Below are 12,200 nucleotides of genomic sequence, written 5' to 3'. Positions count from 1 at the left end.
TCCTGCCTGCCAGTCATTACCCTCCAAAAGTAATCAGTATCCTGACTTCCAATAGCACAGATTCATCCTCCTTGTTGTTTTTACATAAATGGAATAATACATTATGTACTTTTCTGTGTCTGGCTTCTTTCACTCAACATTATGTTTGTGAGATTCATCCATGTTGTTATGCTTTGTTGTAGAGGATGCATTTTCTTAAATTTTATTTATTTATTTATTTATTCATTCATTCATTCATTCATTCATTTAGAGGATGCATTCTTGCTATGCAAATCTGCCACCTTGACTTCCCCGCCCCAAGATTCTGAAATGAACCATGTTTCACAAATTTATTTCATTGCCATCTGAGGTTCGGGTCCTCAAAAACAGACTCTGAGACAAGAACATAAGTGTAAGTAATCTATGGGGAGTTGGATCTCAGGAAGCACTGGTCAGGGAGTGAGGAAGGAAACAGAAGAGAGGAAGCCAGGCAGAGGAGTTAATGAGCAATCAAAGCTCTGTTCTGGGGGAGATCCAGGCAACTGTGCCAAATATGTCTGAGTGGTCCCCCAGAAAAGTAAAGAAGCCAAGATGTGTATATACCAACTCCTTTCAGTTATTGGTTTAGAGTTGCTTCTGAGTACATTAACAACACTCTGGCCATTGCAGTCTGCTCCAAGTGTAGGCTAAATATGCACCTATAGCCAGAGAAATGGCAAATGGCAAATGGAGGATTGCAGGTACAGGCAGGAAAAAGCCATCAGAGTGAGGAGAGGTGTAGGAAATATGAAGGGCACAAATACATCTTGCCCTACTCTGCTCTATATATCCCACATTAAGTCCATTCTGTCACTGACTCTTCAAAGCTAGCAGCAATACATAAAATAAGATTTAATTGAGATGAATTTGTAGAACAGCCTCAGTCCACGTTACTGCATGGATCCTGTAGCTGTCCTGATATTTATCTCCCTCCTCTACCACTCATTCTGGGTCTTCCTCACCCTCAGTCAGATCTTTGCTGGTCTTGGTTTTTTGTCTCCATCCTTGAGGAATCTGTTTGAATCTTTGGTTACGGAGTCCTTACCTGAGAACCAAGTGCTCTAACCCAGTAGATCCCCCAGTAGGGAACCACACTGGTGTTTTGCGTTATCAGTGTCAACTCAAAGCTCTTGAAAGGCCAGGATATTCCCTTTATCCCATTGTTCAGTTAGTCTAGTAAATGGCCATGGTCCCCTTGTGGAAAGATTAATGGCATCTCTACTGTATAGACCTGTTGTGGTGTTTGTAGGATCCTTCCTCAAAGGGACTAGGAATCCCCTTCAATTGATGCACTCTAGATCTGGAAACTGGGTGAAGAATTATGATATTCCATCATAGTGGCTGGCCTCAGCTTTCTACTCACTCCTATTACTTTTATACTGCTGTATAACAAACTACCACAAACTTAGCAGCTTAGAACACACTCTATTTTATTCATAGTTTCCATGGGTTAGAAGTCTAGGCATGGCTTAGGTGGGTCCTCCACCTGAGGTCTCACAAGGCTGTAATCAAAGTATCACATGGACTATGTTCCTTTCTGGATAGAGCCATCTGAGCACTCTTCCAAGGTGAAGTAGTTGTTGATAGAATTCAGTTTCTTGCAGTTGCAGGACAAAGCAAGTGCTCTTGACACGTTGCCCTCTCTCTTCTAGGCAGTTCACCTTTTAGCAGCTTCCTTCTTCAAGGCCAGCAGGAAGATTTCTCAGTGCAGTTGGCTAATATGGTGTCTTTTATAACATAACCTAATTAAGGAAGTGACTATCCAGGCATCCCCAGTGGCCCAGTGGTTTAGTGCTGCCTTCAGCCTGGGGTGTGATCCTGGAGACCCAGGATCAAGTCCCACATCGGGCTTCCTGCATGGAGCCTGCTTCTCCCTCTGCCTGTGTCTCTGCCTCTCTCTCTCTGTGTGTCTGTCATGAATAATAAATAAAATCTTAAAAAAAAAAAAAAAAGGAAGTGACTATCCCATCACCTTTACCATACTCTATTGGCTAGAAACAAGGTATAGATAGGTTCTTGAGAAGAGGCGATTGTACAAGAGTGTGACTCATAGGAGGAGGGGGCTCACCCCAGGCAGAATGCATCTCTTTCACATTCATTCTTGATCTTTTTGTTGCTGTTGTTATAGAAGTTAAGCAATATCCCTATTTTTCTGCCCATCTTTCTTTTTTTTTTTTTAAGATTTATTTTTATTTATTTATGATAGACAGAGAGAGAGAGAGAGAGGGGCAGAGAGAGAAGCAGGATCCATGCCGGGAGCCTGACGTGGGACTCAATCCCAGGACTCCAGGATCACGTCCTGGGCCAAAGGCAAGCGCTAACCCGCTGAGCCACCCAGAGATCCCCTGCCCATCTTTCTTGTTCCTAGGTGCACCCTAGTCTATTAGCCATTGCCCCTTGAATCTGGGATGATCTTGTGACTTGCTTTGACCAATAAAATTGGCAGAAGTGATACTGTGCCTGTGACAGAGCCTAGACCTTAAGGTGTCTTGCAGCTTCTGCTTCTGTCCTCTTGAATGCTGAGATCTCTATATAAGGAAGCTGGTATAGCCCAGTAAAGAAGAAAGGCCATGTGGAGGAAGTGTTCCAAGCCAACTGCCAAAGCCAACTGTGAGACATGTAAGTGATGCCAGCTTGGACCTTTCAGCCCAGCTAAGTACAGTTGAATGCAGCTATGTGAGTGAACCCAGCAAAACCAGAAGAGGAACCACTCAGTCTACACACAGAATCCTGAGAAATTACAAATCATTGTCTTAAGCTACTGGTTTTGGGGTAGTTTGTTACACAGTCATAGGTAACTAAAATATATTTCTATTTGAACTCCAGTCAATCACTGTTTGATGGTTGCCCTGGGGCCTTAAAACCCTGGCTTTTCTGGTCTGCCTTGCTCATGAGTCAAGCGTGCTCCAGTGATTAGGGAAAACTCTCAGGCAGGGAGTCCCAGATGTTTGCAGGAAGGAGCTGTCAGCATATACAGGAACACTGAGTATTGGGCGGATATGGTGGAGACCAGTCACATTTCCTACAACCTCAGAAGGTCTTTTTCTCCAACTTGTATGTGGAGTGGGGGTGGGAGGTGGAGATGAGGAGGTTTCTTTGAGGAACCGCAGACATCCAAGTGAATGATACCTCTGGGAGACACCACCACTTAGGAGAAGAGTTTGCAGAACAGAAAGGTGGGACTGTCCCAAACTGAGATTGGGGGCTTCCCTTGTTCTTCTCAACTTCCCTAAGAGCCAGAGTTCTCACAGTCTGCTCTTAGACGGCATGCCTAGAATCCCACATTTTGCCAGCTCTCAGATTTGTCTCCATTGCTTTCTGCTTCCTAGTGGGCAAACCTACTTACTCTGCCTGGCTGGGCTCCTCACTAGCCTCCTATCGAGCTACCATCCTTCTCTACCATCCTTCTCACCTCTCAGTACCTTCCCTGTTTCCCAGCCTCTGGCCTTGAGGTCCCCACTAACTCCATGTCCTGTCCTGTTCAAATATAATTCATCCAGATCAGCTTTTCCAATATCAGGACATCTAAACCTTAAGGAGTTTTATTTTATTTTAAGATTTATTTATTTATTCATGATAGACAGAGAGAGAGAGAGAGAGAGAGAGGCAGAGACACAGACAGAGGGAGAAGCAGGCTCCATGCCAGGAGCCTGACGTGGGACTCGATCCCGGGACTCCAGGATCGTGCCCTGAGCCAAAGGCAGGTGCCAAACCGCTGAGCCACCCAGGGATCCCCTAAACCTTAGGGAGTTTTAAAAAGGAACTTGTCAAAAAAGATCTCATCAGTGAGATGAAATTACAGAAAAATCTCAGATGTGATTTTCTCCATTTCTGTCATTGCAGGGGAGATTATATTTAAGGTTGTAATAAATGTGATATCCTAGGCTGCAGAGTTGTTCCCAGGTATCAAATGTTGTGAATTAACATTTCAAAACATCTTGGAAAGTTACCAGAAGAAATCTTTCTTTTGTCTGAACATGCAAAAAAATAAAGAGAAGCAAATTTTGTGCCTATACTAACATGAGCTATGTTCCTGTATTTGAAATATAAGGAAGTGGTTCTACAAGAGACTGACGAAAGAAATTTACTTCCAGTTTAGTAAGACCACAAGAGCAGAAATCACAGCATTTTGCATTGGGTTTGCAAAAAAAAAAAAAAAAAAAATCAGGTGGGGGTGGGAGGTGGGATCTGGGAGATCCAGATGTGAAAAAAAGAACTCACTTTAGAAGAAAAATTTAGTCTGAAACCAAGGATCAGAATACATAGTGTATTATTTACCAATCCTCTGAATTGCAAATGGCGGCAAAAATAAATGAGTTGGTTTAGTTTCCTTCATCTTAGTATTTTCTTCCTCATAATAGCTAGTGAACTTTTTTGAGCATCTATCATGTGTCAAAAACTTCCATTCACTTGATCTAATCCTCAGAGCAACATCCACTATGCCAACTAGTTCTAGTTGAAATTCATGACCACACTTCTCAAAAGGAGTCTCAATGCTGCCAAGCAACCCTACTACACTTCTCCAGTATGTTCTCTCCCCCATTCTCCCAAACCAGTTATTTCACACATTCCGTCTCTTCTCAAAGCTCTCACATCCTCCTCCACTTCCTCAGTCCTACCTACCTCTCCCCTCTCTCCCCAGACTTCTCTCCACCTCACTCCATTCTAGATCTTTATATTCCATGGATACACCAAACTCTTTCTTCTGCCTCAGGGCTTTTGAAATTCTCTTTCCCTCTAATTGGAATGCTCCACACCCTAATCTTCACAAGGCTAGTTCCTTCTTGTCTTCTGTCTTTCCTCAAATGTCAAATTCTCAGAGAGCCCTTCCTCGTAAATTCAAAGATGCTCCAACTCAGTCACTGTCTTGCACATCAACCTGGTTGATTGTCTTCCAAGTATTTATCAACATCCAATACTGCCTATCTATTTATTTCTCCCAGGTCTTCACTTAAATGAAGCTTCCCTATGTGGTTTTCTGCTATATTTTCAACATCCAAATGTGAGTCTGTCACAAATAGTGACTCAAAAATGAATATTTATTGAGTAAATTATCTGAATGTTTGGCAGCTGAGGAAGCTCAAGATCAAAGATTCTAAATAAATTGCTTATATTCACTTAACTAAATGACAAAGTTGGGACTTGAACCTAAATCTTCTTAGGTCCAGGCTTTATCCCTCATCTACATAAAAATCTCTTGCTCGGATGAACATTTAAAAATGTATTTGGACTGAGGAATATTTGTGAATGTGGACAGCATTTAAGATAACTTCAGAATGAATAGTCAAATTCCTCAGGCAGAAAACCAAGGAGATGCTGAGGACATCTGGCTGGACAAAGCCCATGGTAACTAAGGAGCAGTGCAGCCTGGCTATTCCCAGCTTGTTCCTGGCTGGCTTCCAATTCCTCTGCCTTCCTTCCTGCTTCCTGCATCTTTGAGCCTTTGACCACCTGCAGTACAGCACTGTTTAAGTTGGGCTCTCATTTTCCCTTCATACCCATGAAGTGAGCTAGTTCGTGCCTGTCAGTGGCATTAAGATTCGTGTTTTAGAGAACCTAGAATAAGACAGTTTCTGTGGGGACCTGTCAACTCTAAATCTATGTTTATATATCAGCCTAAATCCTTAGGAAATTGCATTTTTAGTTCTTGCAGAAAATGGGAATCTTGTGTTGACACTTCATTGATCCTCAAAATGATGAATAAAAGGTTAAGGAGAGAAAATGAGGACTCTTTTGGGGCACCTAGCTAGTTCAGTCCATAGAGCATGCAACTCTTGATCTCGGGGTCTTTAGTTGGAGCTCCACATTGGGCATAGAGCTCCGTTAAAAAAAAGAAAAGAAAATGAGGACTCTTTTGGTTGTTATTTTAACTAGCATTTAGGGAAATCTTCACAAGTAGGTTATAGTCTCAAGGAATGCTAGATGTAAGGGGTCATTCATTGGATTTTCTTCAGAAACTAAGATCCAGACAGGTAATGATACTTATAGAGTGTTTATTATATACCTGGCATTATTTTCAGTTTTCTTTTTAAAAATTATTATTATTTTATTTTTATTTTTATAAATATTTTATTTATTCACTCATGAGAGACACAGAGAGAGAGGCAGAGACACAGGCAGAGGGAGAAGCAGGCTCCACGCAGGAGCCCGATGTGGGACTCGATCCTGGGACTCCAAGACCACGCCCTGGGCCAAAGGAGGCGCCAAACCGCGGAGCCACCCAGGGATCCCCTAAATTTTTATTATTTTTAAAAGATTTTATTTATTTATTCATGAGAGACACACACAGAGAGGCAGAAACACAGGCAGAGGGAGAAGCAGGCTCCATGCAGGGAGCCCAATGTGGGACTTGATCCTGGGACTCCAGGATCATGCCCTGAGCTGAAGGCGGACGTTCAACCACTGAGCCACCCACACATCCCTATTTTCAGTTTTCTATGTGTATTTATTTTATCTTTAACACTTTATGAAATAGATACTATCAGTATTACACCCATTTTCCACATGAGGAAACTGAGGCCAAAAAGATTTTGAAAATTTGCCTAAAGTCACAAGCTGTTAGGCGGCAGAGCCAGGATTTCATTCACTCGATCTGACTCTGGAGCAGGGATTCACCTTTTTTTTTTTTTTTTAAATTTTATTTGTTTATTCATGAGAGACACACAGAGAGAGGCAGAGACACAGGCAGAGGGAGAAGCAGGCTCCATGCAGGGAGCCCCACGTGGGACTTGATCCCGGGACCCCAGGATCAGGCCCTGGGCCAATGGTGGCGCTAAACCGCTGAGCCACCCAGGGATCCCCTGGAGCAGAGATTGTTAACTACCCCCTATTTTTGTGTTCATTTGTTTTTACTATGGATTCCTTTGGCGGTTTGTGGAAACCTATAGACTCCTTCTCAGAATCTCTTTAAATGTGTAAATAAAATACATGAGATGACAAAGAACAACATTTATATTGAAATATAATGATTAGAGGGACTCCCAGATGGCTCAGTTGGGCGTCTGCCTTCAGCCCAGGGCGTGATCCCCAGATTCTGGGACCGAGTCCCTCGAGTCCCTCGTTGGGCTCCCTGCATGGAGCCTGCTTCTCCCTCTGCCTGTGTCTCTGCCTCTCTCTGTGTGTCTCTCATGAATAAACAAAATCTTTTTAAAAAAATGAAATATAATGATCAGCTTATTAGAAAAACAAGTATATGTTATAGTGATATATGTGCTGCATTATTAATGCATCAAATAATAAGAGGCAGTGACAGTTCTAATAATACTGAAGTTGTGATAAATGCAAAAATATTTCTAGATATCTCAACTGTAATATAACATGAAAATATCTGTGATTTCTGTTGGTGACAAGGTCATACGTTTAAGGTTAGTGAAAATAAAGTTGTACTTTTGTCTAAGCTAATGGATCCCTCCCTTGGACTGCAAGTTAGGACATAATGCCCTTAGAAGTGTTGCAAAAATCCTCCTGACTGGTCTCTTTGCTTCTAATCTCATTCATTCTCCCGGCCCTGACCACTCTCTTCACTCTCTGTCATTCCTCCTTAGAGACTTGCTGAACACCCTCCCTTACCCTAAGATCCATAGAGTTCATCACCTATTCCTCTATGTCACTTTAGGATCTTGTATATACATTTATGATTGCATGTATAACAATGTATGGTATTTGTTAATAGGTCTTTCTTATTTTAATATGAGCTATTTGGGAGTAGGGACTGTGTCTTGTTTATTCATTCACTTATCTGCTTATTCATTCAATAAAAATGTATTGAGCACTTCCTGTTACAAGGTGCTATTCTGGGCACTGCAAATATAATAAACATGATAGACTCAGGCCCTGTCCTCACTATTTCACAATCTTACACTCATTTCTGGCCCTCAGTATTTGGCTCATGATTGAAATATAATAAATTAACCTGTTTAATTGAACTGAATAGAGTATTTCAAGATCATATTACTAGTTGACAGAAACTTTCTCTAAAAAATGTTTTAAAATATTTTATTTATTTATTTTAGATGGAGGGGCACACAGAAGGGTAGAGGGGGAGGAAGAGGGACAAGCAGACTCTGTGCTAGGCATGGAGCCTGACTTGGGGCTCAATCTCAGTATCCTGAGACCATGACCTAAGCTGAAATCAAGAGTTGGAAGCTCAACCGACTTGAGCCACCCAGGCGCCCCTAAAAAAACATTTCTTGAGAAGTTCCTCAATCTTTTTTTTTTTTTTTTTTTTTTTTTTTAGATTTTATTCATTTACGAAAGACAGAGAGGCAGAGACACAGGCAGAGGGAGAAGCAGGCTGATTCGGGGTTCAATCCTGGAGCTCCAGGATCATGCCCTGAGCTGAAGGCAGATGCTCAACCACTGAGCCACCCAGGTGTCCCAATCTTTGTATTCTCATATAAATTGCCAGGTATATAGCAGACATTCAAAACAAAGATTCCTTTCCTTTAGGCTCTTTGTGGCCCTGACACCAAGTAAGCTAAATCTTGCTGCATAGTAGAGAAATGAGAACAGCTGGTCATTCATAAGTTTTGCAGGAGGGAAGAAGAGTTGAGAAGGACTATGTTTGCCCTCTTTTCTGGTCAGGTATAATATATAAGATACCTAGCTGACATTTATGGATAGTTTCCAATGTACCAGGCACTGTTCTAGGCGCTTTACACATATCACCACCTCATTCAGTTCTCAAAATAATCCTCATAGAGAGAACTGAGGCTTAAAGAGGTTAAACGGGTTGTCCAACTTCTGATAGGTAAAAGGTACTCAGGTGGGGCAGTTCCAGCCCAGGCAGTCCTAGCCTAGCACCTCTTCCTCTTTGCAGCCACTGCTATTGACTATGTAGGGTCAGAGGTAAGGACTTTGAATGGGATCCACCTACAGCCTGCCTCCTGGTCATGACCTAACTCAAGGCAAGCACCTTTGAGATGGCAAATTGGTTAAGGCTGAAGTCTGTAGTGAGAGCAGAGCTGGTGAGAGCAGAGCTAACAGCAGCTCTGTTCCCTGGCACAATCATACTACATTGTTTATCTAATATTGCATTTTTATAACAATTGCTCAAACTATTCCGCTCTGGAACTAGTATCAGTTCTACTATCTGTGAAGCTACAGGAAGAAGTCTCTTAAAAAGGAAATTCTCTTTGAACTGCCATTAGACAGAATTGGATAAATTCTACCAAACTGGGGTATTTATTTAAGTTAATTACATTGCATTCTGATTTTTTTTTAAATTTTTTATTTATTTATGATAGTCACAGAGAGAGAGAGAGAGAGAGAGGCAGAGACACAGACAGAGGGAGAAGCAGGCTCCATGCACCGGGAGCCCGACGTGGGACTCGATCCCGGGTCTCCAGGATCGCGCCCTGGGTCAAAGGCAGGCGCCAAACCACTGCGCTACCCAGGGATCCCTGCATTCTGATATAATGATATAAATAACACATGTGCATTATTTACCTAATTTACCAAACTGAAATGTAAAATAGAAATACAAGTACCTGAGTATCTTTGGACAGAAGTAATTTAAAAACATATGGATAGAAGTAACTTAAAAAATGAGTTTTTCCTTCTCCAGTCAAAAGATACAGAGTGGCTGAATGGATAAAAAAGCAAAACCCAATTATTCACTGTCTAGAGGAGGCTCACTTCAGCTTTAAGGGCTTAAATAGACTGAAAGTGAAGGGATGGAAAAAGATATTGTATGCAAATGGAAACCAAAAGAAAGCAGAGGTAAGCTATACTTATATCACCCAAAGCAGACTTTAAGCCAAAGCCTGTAACAAGAGACAAAGAAAGTCATTATGTAATGGTAAAGGGAACAATTCATTGAGAGGCTGTAACATTTGTAAATATTTACACACTCAACATGGAAACACCTAAATATATAAAACAAATATTAACAAATTTGAATGGAGAAATATGCAGCAATACAATAGTAGGGAACTTCAATATCCCACTTGCAACAATGGATAGATCATCCAGACAGAAAATCAATTAAGGAACATTGGACTTAAAAGACACACTAGACCAGATGAACTTAACAGACATTTAAAGAACATTTCATCCAACAACAGTAGAATACACATTCTTCTCAAAAGCACATGGAACATTCTCCAGGATAGATCATATGTTGGTTAAAAAAATGACTTTTCATCAATTTAATAGCTTGAAATCTTATCAAACTTCTTCTCTGAACACAGTGGTATGAAACTAGATAGCAATTACAAGGAGAAAACTGGAAGATTTGCAAGTAGGCAGAAACTAAACAATATGCCCCTCAACAATCAATGGGTCAAAGAAATCAAAAGAGAAAGAAAAAGAACTAAAATGGAAATGTAATATATCAAAATTTAGGGAATGCAGCAAAAGCAGTTTTAATAGGGAAGTCTATAGCAATTAACTCCTACATTAAAAAAGGGGTGGGGGCAGCCCTGGGTGGCTTAGCGGTTTAGCACCTGCTTTCAGCCCAGGGCATGATCCTGGAGTCCTGGGATGGAGTCCCATGTTGGGCTCCCTGCATGGAGCCTGCTTCTCCCTCTGCCTGTGTCTGCCTCTCTCTCTCTCTCTGTGTCTCTCATGAGTAAATAAATAAAAATCTTAAAAAAAAAAGAAAGGGGTGGGACACCTGGGTGGCTCAGCAGTTGAGCCTCTGCCTTTGGCTCAGGGCATGATCCCTGGATCCGGGATCAAGTTCCATATCAGGCTCCCTGGATGGAGCCTGCTTCTCCCTCTGCCTATATCTCTGCTTCTCTCTGTGTGTGTCTCTCATGAATAAATAAATAAAATCTTAAAGAAAAAAAAAAAAAGGAGTGCCTGGGTGGCTCAGTTGGTTAAGCATCTGCCTTCAGCTCAGGACAGGATCCCAGAGTCCTGGCCTAGGGCTCCTGCTTCTCCCTCTTCCTCTCCCCTTCCACTCCCCCACTTCCTGCTCTCATTCTCTCTTCCTCATATAAATAAATACAATCTTAAAAAAACAAAAGCTCTCCAATAGATAACCTAATTTTATACCTCGATGAACTAGAAAAAATAAAGAATGAAGCCCAAGTTAGTAGAAAGAACAAAATAACAAAGATCAGAGCAGAAATAAATGAAACAGATTCTAAAAGACAATAGAAAAGGGATGCCTGTGTGGCCCAGTGGTTGAGCTTCTGCTTTAGGCTCTGGGCGTGATCCCAGGATCCTGGGATTGAGCATGGTATCAAGCTCCCTACTCAGTGGGTAGCCTGTTTCTCTCTCTCCCTCTGCTGCTTCCCTTCCTTGTGCTCTCTCTCTTTCTCTCTCTCTCTCTCTCTCTCTGTGTCGAATAAGTAAATAAAATCTTTAAAAAAGAGAGAGAGGACTCAAAGTTACAAATGAAAGAGGAGACATTACAACTACCAAATACAGAAATTCAAAGGGTCATAAGAGATTACTATGAACAAGTATATGCCAACAAATTGGAAAACCTAGAAGAAATTTTCTAGAAACACACAAACTTCCAAAATTGAATCATGAAGAAATAGAAATCTGAACAGAATGATTACTAGCAAGGAGATTGAATCAGTAATCAAAAAACTCCCAGCATGGGATCCCTGGGTGGCGCAGCGGTTTGGCGCCTGCCTTTGGCCCAGGGTGCGATCCTGGAGACCCGGGATCGAATCCCACATCGGGCTCCCGGTGCATGGAGCCTGCTTCTCCCTCTGCCTGTGTCTCTGCCTCTCTCTCTCTCTCTCTCTGTGACTATCATAAATAAATAAAAAAATTAAAAAAAAAAAAAAAAAAACTCCCAGCAAAGAGAAGTCCTGGACTAGGTGGGTTCACTGATAAATTCTACCAAACATTGGAAGAATTAGCACCAATTCTTTGCAAGCTCTCAAATAGAAAAAGAGGAACCACTTTCAAACTCATTTTATGAGGCCAGTATTACCCTGATACCAAGCCAGACAAGGATATTACAAGAAAAGAAAATTACATGTCAACGTCCCTCATGAACATGGATGCAAAAATCCTTAACAAAAAAATGAGCAAACCATAGAACAATGGAACCAGGAGCTAGTTGTTTGAAAAGCTCAATAAAACTGATAAACTTCTAACTAGAGTCATAAAAAAAGGGAGAAAGAGGACTCAAAAAAATGAGCAAACCAAATCCATAGTACATTAAAAGGGTCATACACCATGATTAATTGAGATTTATTCCAGGAATGTTTTCATAT

The 12,200-nt window shown here is 41.5% G+C and overlaps 1 protein-coding gene across 1 annotated transcript in view; it reads left to right on the top strand.

Moving 5' to 3' along the window:
- The first annotated feature begins 2,670 nt into the window (after positions 1-2,670).
- ASXL2 (ASXL transcriptional regulator 2) overlaps positions 2,671-12,200 on the top strand; it is a 151,244-nt gene continuing 141,714 nt past the window's right edge. The window contains exons 1-2 of the mRNA XM_038560975.1: positions 2,671-2,812; positions 4,962-5,020. The gene's annotated coding sequence lies outside the window, so the exon portion shown is untranslated. The remainder of the gene's footprint in view (positions 2,813-4,961; positions 5,021-12,200) is intronic.

Source organism: Canis lupus, chromosome 17, assembly GCF_011100685.1.
Source record: "Canis lupus familiaris isolate Mischka breed German Shepherd chromosome 17, alternate assembly UU_Cfam_GSD_1.0, whole genome shotgun sequence".
Taxonomy (NCBI): domain Eukaryota; kingdom Metazoa; phylum Chordata; class Mammalia; order Carnivora; family Canidae; genus Canis; species Canis lupus.
Note: the sequence above shows the minus strand (reverse complement) of the source record. Positions and strands in the feature narration are given on the sequence as shown.